Source organism: Capsicum annuum, chromosome 10, assembly GCF_002878395.1.
Source record: "Capsicum annuum cultivar UCD-10X-F1 chromosome 10, UCD10Xv1.1, whole genome shotgun sequence".
Lineage (NCBI taxonomy): Eukaryota > Viridiplantae > Streptophyta > Magnoliopsida > Solanales > Solanaceae > Capsicum > Capsicum annuum.
Window position 1 is genome coordinate 40,418,604 of NC_061120.1, and position 11,229 is coordinate 40,429,832.

Here is an 11,229-nt window from a genome sequence, read left to right on the forward strand (position 1 = left end):
TTTCAATAGCTCAAGCCACCTTCTTTGCTAGAGATTTAACTCCTTTTGAGTAAACACATATTGAAGGCTCTTATGATCAGAAAAGATGTCTACATGAACACTATAAGGATAATGCCACCAAATCTTCAAAGCAAAGACCACAGCTAATCACGCTAAGTCATGGGTGGTGTAGTTCTTCCATGAACTTTCAATTTCCTAGAAGCATAGGCCACCACCCTACCATGTTGCATCAACACACAACCAATACCGACACGACAAGCATCACAATAAACCACAAAACCATCACTACCCTCGGGCATGGTAAAAACTGGAGCCGAAGTTAATTTATCTTTCAACTTCTCGAAACTACCCTCACATGCATCGGACCATAAGAACTTGACCTTCTTTTGGGTCAACTTGGTCAATGGGACACCTATAGTGGAACAACTCTCCACAAACCTTTTATAACAACCGACTAGACCCAAGAATCTTCAAATATCGGTTGGAGTTGTAGTTCTAGGACATTTCTTAAACCACCGCAACCTTTTTGGGATCTACCATAATCCCTTCACTAGAGATGACATGACCAATAAAATCTATGAATTTCAACCAAAAATCGCACTTGGAGAAGCTGGCATACAAATGATGATCCTTCAAAGTTTGCAACATGGCACAGAGATGATCTATATAATCCACCTCACTCTTAGAATACACTCAGATATTATTAATGAAGACAATGACAAATATGTCCAAGAATGGATGGAAGACCCTATTCATCAAATCCATAAATGCCGGGGCATTGGTTAACCCAAAAGAGATAACAAGAAACTTATAGTGACCATACCAGGTTCTAAAGGCAGTCTTAGGGATATCCGCATCCTTAATCTTAAGCTGATGATAACTCAATATAAGATCGATATTAGATAAAGCATTTCACAACCAGAAGTTGATCAAACAGATCATCGATCCTAGGAAGAGGATATTTATTCTTTATGATGACTTTTTTCAACTTATGATAATCAATACACATATGAAGGGAACCATCCTTCTTGCGCACGAACAACAAGGGAGCACCCTACGGAGACACACTAGGATGGATAATACCTTTATCTAAGAGGTCTTTCAATTGATCCTTAAGCTCTTTTAGCTTCACCGGAGCCATTATATAAGAAGGGATGAAAATCAGACAAGTGTCTGGAACAAGATTAATGCCAAAATCAATTTCCCTATCGGGAGGAACACCGGGAAGATCATCAAGAAATACCTGGGATACTTATTAACTATGGGGACGGATTTTAGGGAAAGCTCTTCCGAGTTAGAATCTTTAACTGGGACTAAATGATACAAACACCCCTTTGCAATCAACTTTCGAGCTTTAAGATAAGAAATAAATCTTTCCTTAGGAACTAGAGAACCACCTTCCCATACAATGACCGACTCATTAGGGAATTTAAACATGACCCTATGGGTCCGACAATCTAAGGTAGCATAGAAAGAGTGCAACCAATCCATCCTCAAAATGATATCAAAATCAACCATGTCTAACTCTATCAAGTCAATAAGAGTATCGCTACCACTGACAGATACCAAACCCCTTATAGACTTGGTGAACAACAACCAAGTCTCCTACCAGGTTAGAAATAGAAAAAGGAACTGGCAGACTCTCGGGACCATAATCAAGATGCACAACCAAATACGGGGTCACATAGGAAAAAGTAGACCTTGGATCCAGCAAACATTACATATCATAAGATAAAAGTCTCAACATACCTGTGACAATATCGGGAGATACCTCAGAATCCTGCTGAGTAGTAGTGTATACAAGCAGTTTAGGGTGGCCCCGGTGCCAGAAATAGAAGCAGAGACAGACATAGCACCCTTTTGTGTGGGAGAAGGTAGAGTAGAAATAGGAGCCCTGTTGGCCCTAGAAGCTTCTAAAGAGGGGCACTCACGCTATATGTGCCCAACTTGACCATAATGAAAACAACAATTTCTCCCCTTTCTCACATTAGCCACGATGACTCTAACCATAAAATCTGTAAGAAGGGTGGGGTGGAGCCGACTGGGCACTACTAGCCTGGAATTGGGTATCTTGTGCCCAAACTCACCACTAAAATAAGGCCTACTATCACCCGACTACTTCGAGTAAGGAGAGTGAACACTAGCCGAGAAGAATGAACTTGAACTCCCCCACTTCTTTCGTGGCCACCACTTTTCTCAGAAGGCCTAAATTTTCTTCCTTGCTTCTCACTAAGCTCAACTTATTTCTTTTTCTTATCCTCTACTTGTTGGAAATACACAATCAACCTAGAAATATCCATGTTCTCAATCAACAAAGATGCCTTGCTCTTAAGAACTAACTCACGAGACAATTCTAAGACAAACTTATGCATCTAAGCCCTCATGCTAGCAACCATCTTAGGAGCATACCTTGACAATTGATGGAATTTTGAGGCATACTCTTGAAAAAATATCCTTTCTTGCTTTAAGTTCACAAACTCAACTGCCTTTTCTTCGCATAAATCTTGAGGAAAGAAGCAGTCTAAGAAAGACTCAAAGAAATCTACTATAATACCCGTACTTTTCCTAGCTTGAAATTTTTTTCCCAAGAATGTTAGGAGCTTTCTTTGAAATATGAATCCACTTTTATAGATGTGGTATTTTAAATATTTTCACTTTTTGTAATGTGGGAAATTCCATAAGCTTTCCATCGATACCAAATTCACCCAAATTCGACACCCGGGCGAAGAGTTAGAGCCTTTTTAGTGAGACAGTGTATCACCTGAGCCATCAGCGCATCATGGAGCCAGCTTAAATGGCAATTGTCAATTTCCAGTGTTGCTCCATGATAGTGGTACATCGCGCCAAACTTCCAGGTCTCAAACAAGGTGGCAACGTGAATGCTCTACGTCGCGCCACCATGCAGATTCCCAATTGTCTAGTTTCAATGACTTAGCACGATAGTGGCGCATCGCGCTAAGGATGAAAATTGGGAAATTTTCACAAGAATTAAAATATATGTTTGAGGGTGAAAAGTGTCAATTTCCCTACCCTATATAAGCTCAAAAAACATGGATTTGAGCCTTCATTACACCAAAATATACTCTATTCTCTCAAAATCCTCTCAAGAACACATTAGGGTTTTTCATAGAAGATTTAAGTTCAAGAATTTCCTCTGTCAATCTTCGTGTATTTATGAACCAAGGTATGAATAGTGTTCATTGATGGACTCTTTACATCCATGAAGACTATGAATCTCTTTTCCAACTTCAACTTTATGGATTTCTTTATAAGTTTTATGTTGGGTTTGTTTTGTTCATGTTGAGAATGATTATCTGAATTCTAATCTATGTTAGGTGATCAATTTTATGTGGAATTGATTAGCATAGATGTATATTCATGTGAACTTATGATTAAACCCTATAATGATGAAATTAGAATTGAACCATGATGTGTAATTGTTGTTTACTTATACTATGCCTACCATGTGTTTGATTGAATGCCTATATGAAGAAAAAGTGCCCAACTAGCATGATATTATGAAATTCCCATTTATGTACAAGTTTATGCATGGCACATGTTTGATGAAGTGCTTCAATATATGAATTATGAATTGTGTTGTTGGTCATGTGTTCGAGTATGTCATGTTATGTCAGTTTTTTCCCATCGAGTCCTGGGGGTACTTGTACCCAAAAACTTAGCTCTGTGCCTAGAGCCATGTTATGTTTTCACAATACACTCAGACAAGTCACGATCCATAGAACTCAGTTAGTCATGTGACTTAGGAAATCTTAGAAATATCAGTAATCTCAGTAGTTCAATAACCTCCGTGATCTTAGTATTCCCAGTAACTCTCAGTAACTTCAGTACTCTCAGTCAGTCCTCAGATCTCAGTAGCATTCTATTGGTTAACAGAACTTAGTGAATTCAGTTTTAGCTCTGCTAAATAATACCATCAGTTAATCAGTTCAGTTTAGTTAATCAGTTCATTGTCTATTTAGTTGGGAGTAGGATTTAGTACCGAGTAAACCTAAGGATGGGGACTCACCTGTTATTCAGTGGAGGGTGTGATCCTTAGAAGCAATCCTTGTGTTCCAAAACTATGTAGCCAACGTAGGTTGAGATGCACCCTACACGTTTAGGGATATATATATATATATATATATCTTATTTGGGTTACCTACTAGGAGGGGTTGACGAAAGAGCTCCCTGTCAGCGAGGGTATACTCACAGCAGGTCTTTAACCATGGCACGGTGTTGACACCCTTCCAGCTGGGGTTACAGGTTGGACCCCACCAGTTTAGTTCCAAGGTATGTCGGTTAGATGATTACCTCCCATAATCTCAGTCTCAGTAAAAGAACTTAGATAGTTCTTCAGATTTCAGGACTATCAGATATAGTCAAATTCAGATACAGTATGGAACTCAGCTAGTTCCATCAGATTCAGGACTGTCAGATACAGTCACTCATGTTATCAGTTATATATGTTCTCAGAACTCATGTTATTAGTATTCAGCTTCAGGACTGTTAGACGTAGTTAACCAGACCAGTTCTTTATAATCAGAACTATCGAAAATAGTTATTCATGTATCAGTAACATAGTATAGTCCCTCAGATATCAGTAATTCCTTGTTATTAGTAAACTCAGTTGTTAAAACTTAGCATTCAGTCCTATCACGATCTCAGTTATAGTTATGTAGTCGTGCAGGTATTTTCACTTTCATGTTAGTCAGTCAGTTAGTATTGTTCATTTTATTCAGCCTACCTCACTTGCATACCAATACATTCAAAGTACTGACGCATTTGTGCTATGGTGTCTTATATCATAGGTTTAGAAGCACGAGCTCTAGAGAACCCAAAGCATCCCAGTTCAGCGATCAGAGTTAGTAGTGAGTCCTCATCCTTCGAAGACATGATGATCAAATTACTATTTCAGTTTTTAGTTTATTTTAGTAGTCAGAGTTATTTAGGGACATGTACCATCAACTCCTTATTCGGACAGTTTAGAGGCTTTCAGACTATAGCATGTTAGACAGTTATTTCAGATTTTATTTGGTATTGTTATACCATTTTCAGACATTATTTATCAAATGTTCATTCAGTTTTGAACCTTATGGCCATTCAGTTCATGTTTCCACATATTTACAACATATTTTTCCGTGCTCAGTTACAGATATCAGTCATGGGTTAGCTTGTGGTCCTTTGGGGTCATGAGCAAAGTGTAATGTCTCGGGTACCAAATTTGGGGCATTACATCCACCTATGTAGCCGGACTAGCATCAACACCTCTAGATAACTCCTACCCTTTGTACCATTTATAAACTATATATTTCAATTGAGAGGAAGCAAGCTCAACACCTTCGACTTCTGAAGTATGCATGATTCAGAAAATCTTCTCCATTTCATCGATGAAGCTTTGAGGATCTTCCTCAACCTTCATACCAGTGAACATAGGAGGGCTCAAACTCATAAATTGGCAAACTCTTATGGCCTCAGAAGAAATGATAGTAGGAGCACCACGCTCCAATTGATTGGCCACCAATTGAGTTAAGAAGTTGATAGAGCGACGAAACTCCACATTAGTAGCATTACCTTGAGGGGACTAGGGAGGAGAGTCACTCTCATAAGGAAGGTTGGGGGTGGAACCCCATGAGGATGTCCAGATATCACAGTCCTAGATCGGGTCGAATTCCAAAAGTTAGATGAGCTTCGTCCATAGGACCCTCAGTTAGGGCCAAAGTGTTTTCCTGAGTCTCAGATCTCCTTGGTGGCATGATCTGAAAGATAGCAAATGGAATTACGGGAATACAAAACCTTAGAATTTATAGCTTGAGACTGAAACACTAGAAAGGGAATATTCCTAAGATGTCTCATACGCCCTCTTTTATAAGTATGGTGCGCTTTACACCCATAAAAGCGATTCTACTTGACACGACATTGTGAGTACCTAAATGACCCTGATCCTAGGCTCTGATACGAACTTGAAATGATCCAAACCCTAGGCCATGTCATATGGTTACCCCAAGCTCACATGAATCAAAGGTCTCCCCAATAACCCAACCCAACATCTCATCATACAATAAGAGTCGAAGAAACTCCAATTCACAAGTTAAGATTGTAGAAATAATATCATAAGTCAATATTAGATTCATAATAACTATCTAATACCCAAGTTCATAGTTGTTCACAATACCTTTATACAAAACCGAAGTTAATAAATGTATATGTTGAGACAATCCCCCGACAATAGCCAAACCAAGTCTTAAAGAGACCAAGTTTAAAGATAAGAGACCAAGAGGTGCATGCCTTCTAAAGTAAGGAAACTCACCACTTCAATTTGATTCACGAACCGCTTTAATCGGCTAATCACTGCGCAGAAAAAGAAGAAGATGCTCTGGCCCCTATGTCGTGTGGGGACATAGCACCCAGAGATAGTTAACGGTTGGAACGCTAGCATGTAACTCAAGGATAAGTGATAAAATAATACTATCAATCAACAAGTCAATATATCACATTTTATCACATTCATACACTTATCCATACATCTCAGTATATCACATGCCAAACAAGGAACAAGTCTTATCAACATGCTTAAAGTACTCATTCGTCATTCATGAAGTAGAGGACTACAACCTCCCATACTTATAGCTTCAAATATTCTCAATAGGGAAAGGACTCTAGCCACATTCACATTATCATTAGACATGGGACTTAAGCCATACACACTCAATCATTAGTCAAGGACTTTAACCACTCTGCCATTCGTTCAAACAAGAAAGTCTAACCACACTAACAATCATTTAGCAAAGGGACTCCAACCTCATTCCCATTTAGTAGACATGGGACTCTAACCTCATGTCTCACTTGGACTTTAACCATAAGCCATTTCCTTCGGCAAGGTACTTTGACCTCAAGATATCTCTTCAAGCACGGGACTTTAACATCGAGTAATATCAATGGGCAAGGGACTTCAACCTCAAGACATCACATAATACAAGGGACTTTGACCTCAGCCATCTTAACTATCATTAGTTGACATTTGGGACTTTAACCCTTTGCCCATGCATCGACATACAATTTATACAACATTTAAGGACTTTATCCATTTTAACCAATTCAACACTATACATGACCACATGGTCCTTATGGGAGCCTTCATTGCTCAACCATATCAATAGGGCAATGCCTTCACTTAATTAAACATAAAAAATAAGTTATGGTCATCAAGAACTTTACAAAAACTCTATGCCACATTCTCACCACACTTGGGTTCAACCCACGATTTAAGTTCATATTTATATCTAGGTACTTTGCTCTCTCATTATCCAACAACCAAAGTTATTCATTTCATCACACATGCTTCATAATTCCTTGAACATATCATTTATCATTCATCCATGTTCATTGGGCCATTTCCCTAGTTCAATACATCAACATCATATGACTAGATGATTCACTTAGACATTTTCACAAACACCTTGGGTGCACACCTTCATCAAGACCATTTCTATGGTATATATTATCAATATTAGGGTTACTCAAGACCTTCATGTTAATCTACATACAAAAAAAATCCACACATGAAATTCATCATCAATATCACATATAAACATAAGTCTAAGAAATATTCAACATCATACATCATTAGGCAACAAAACCCTTTTCATTTAATTTCAAACCACCATGTACACTTACTAATATAAGTATGAAATATATGGGGTTAGAGATATTTAAAGAGGGGAAGAGATACATGCTTTAAAAAACTTGAATCACCAAGAATGTCAACTCTCTCTTGCCACTACATGATCACCCTTTAAACCATAGCCTCAAATCTTTCTTCAAGAAGCCTTTAGAGTGTTTGAGTCTTATAGAATACAGACTTAGGAGACTATAATGCCTTATATAGTGAGAGGGGTTAGGGTTTTAGGCAAGGGCAATGACCAAATGGTCCTTAGTTAAAAGCTAAAAAGTGAGCTTGTGCAGGGGTACGACTCCCTCATATTATTTCCTTAGTAATCGTACCCTAGGGTACGAGTGGTACCCTAATGCATACCCTACACTTCTCCTAGGTGGAACACACTAGTAATGGTACGGGTGGACACCCTTGAGTCATATCCAAAGGGTACGACTTACCCCTAACTCGTAAGCTTCACTCATGACAAAAATAGTCCACTTGGTTTGAGGCTCCCCACTATACAGTTGAGTAGTATACGACTCGTACGCATTGGTTATGACCAAGGTGAGGTCATGTCGTATAGGAAATAGTATGATACCCTTATGGCCTGATCAAGGTATAAAAGGGGAGGACAAGGTGGGTAGGAGTCGTGACCAAGGGTACAACTCAGGGCTCTAGTTGTACCCAACATAAAGGCACAAAATTGAAGTTGTTTTTTAATTATTCAATGCTAGGTGTTTCAGCCAATTGGACCTCCCCATTGACATAGACTCAGTTCTTTGTTGTCTTCTTGGAGAAGTATATGCCTCTCAGCCGTAAGGATCATTTGAGAGATCATTTCTCAAGGTTGGAGCAAGGCTCTATGACTGTTGTGGAGTATGAGGCTCGATTTCATGAGTTAGATAGGCATGCAATATTTATTTTGACTATCGAGTATGAAACGGTTCAATGCTTTATTCAGGGATTGATACTTTATCTTCACACCTCTATACAGAGTTTAATTGCCTTGGTAGGTTTTTTACTAAGGTTTTTGATCATGCTCAGGTTATTAAGTAGATGCATTATAGGGCCCAAGGGAGCAGTGATATGTAGCTATGATATCACAGTAGTTTCAGTGGGAGTCGTAGTGGCTCACAATTCTAAGACAGTGGTTCTCAAGGTAGGTACCCTCCGCATTAGCCTTATCAATATCAGGGTCAGTCTAGTAGTCCAGTTCATGCCTTTATTCAGATCACCAATAGAGGCCAGTCTAGTTTCTGTGATCTTCTTGGTCATAGTAGTGGTCTGCCTCTGAGGAGTTCATCTTCTGATTATTCTAGCTGTAGTGGTTATTTTGGGTCAGCCGGATCTTTAAGTTCAGTATAGCGCTAGGGTAATGTTATGGTTATCGGGCCTTTGGCTATTTATCGAGAGAGAGACCCAGTCATAGAGGTGATGGTTCCTTTAGTTCAAAGTTTTCCACCAATTCGGGCAGTTCCTCCCCATCTAGAGGTGGTACACACGGTCGTTGGGGTGGTCTCCAAGGTTCTCATGGAGGTCCTTAGGCGCATAGGATAGGAGATTGCTCATGAGCCCAGCTAGGTGGCGGGGTGGCCAGTTATTTTTCATACCTACTAGACCCAAGTCTGAGTTTTCTGATGCTGTTATTACAGATATGACTTTAGTGTGCCATCAATAAACCTTTGCTTTATTAGATTCGAGATCCACTTATTGTTATGTGTCTGCTTACTATGCACCGTGGTTAGAGTTATCTTTGGATTCTTTATCTATGATATTATGTGTATGTACTCCTATGTGTGATTTCTTAGTAGCGCATCGGGTTTACAGATCATGTGTTGTGACTGTTCGAGAGTTTGATACTCAAGTATCTTGTTGAATTAGACATGATATATTTTGATATAATTTTGAGTATGGACTGGTTATCCTATTGTCATGAACCAATTTATGAGTCATGATGGAACCTTCCAAATCCACCAGTAGGTAAACCAAATCATAATCCGCAGCTAACACAATAGGTTAATTCTGTAAGAAATGACCAATATAGGCGAAATTCAAGAACACAATTTATAAATAAGAAAGGTTCTAGATAGAATAAACAATCAATACAAGATACCAATCCCATGACCTGCTAAAGCCAGTACAATATCATTTAATAGTATCAGTACACTCAAAATTCTAGAATAGTCAACAATATTTGTCTCGAAACAAAAGACTAAAAAATAAAGGTAGAGGGAAATGGGCGACTCAAACTCCAAGAGCTCACCCCATCTCTGAAAATTAATATCCTCATGAACAACGATCAACGATGATAACTAGTACTCGAATATGCACCAAAAAGATACAAAAGTCTTGTATCAGTACCAAAACAATGGGAACTCAGTAGGCATCATTGGCGACTGAGTTAAATCATGATATAAGTATGATAAAATTCTAGATAATATAACTAAGTCAAGGTAAAGGAACAAACCTGGATCATCTCCAACATCGCTGTACATAAGAAGTAATTAAACCGGAATAACAATATAACATGAGGCATCAACACATGCCAATCATTGATTGAATATAATACATAAACAATTCGAAATATTAACATATAAGGCATAAACACAAGCAAACATAACTACAAAATTGGATCCCATACGCCAATTGGTGCAAAACTGTAAACAACTCGTCACAACCCCCCATACGATCAGAGAGTACACCGAAGAGAAGAATAGAGCAATCAACCAATATTATAGTAACTTTCATCATTATTTAACCATCATTCCGTAATTATCATCAATCGGTCATTTACCGATATTTCACAATTTACCAATATTTGACAAAGTACCCACATTCCATAATGATATCATCATTAAATAGACTTATCATCGAAACTCACAAGTCACCAGTTATTAGCTAACTATATCTATTAACTAATCCATTTGACTACTGATCATCACTTAAGCAACTATTCACCATATATCCACTAATCATCATTTATTAGATAACCATCAATTATCAACTTACATCATTTATTAATTAATCATTATTTACCAACTAATCCTAGTTTATCAACTAGCATCATTATTAGCCAATTAGAAAATATCCACTACTAGTCCTTATTTTGCACTAATCATCAACTTACCACTTTATATACATTTATCATTTTTGGGCTTTAATTGGCATCTCTAATATTAACAACATACCCAAATTTTATAAAAGTATATAAAAACATATAATTGCCATACAGATGGCAAAGCCGGACTCGAGTCGGTTGGCGTACACATAGGCAATCAATAGAATCATCCTCCATCCTTGTCGGGTATACATCATCACAATTATCCTCTGACCTTGTTAGGTATCAACATATCATCATAGTATCTTCCAGCCTTGCCAAGTATCAATATATTATCATAGTATCTTCCGTCCTTACCGGGTATCAATATATCCTTACAGTATTCTCCAGCCTTTTTAGTTATTAATATATCATCATGGTATCCTTCGACCTTGCAGGGTATTAATATATCATCATAGTATCGTCCAACCTTGTCGGGTATCAATATATCATCATATTTGGTGGAAAAATCAATTGC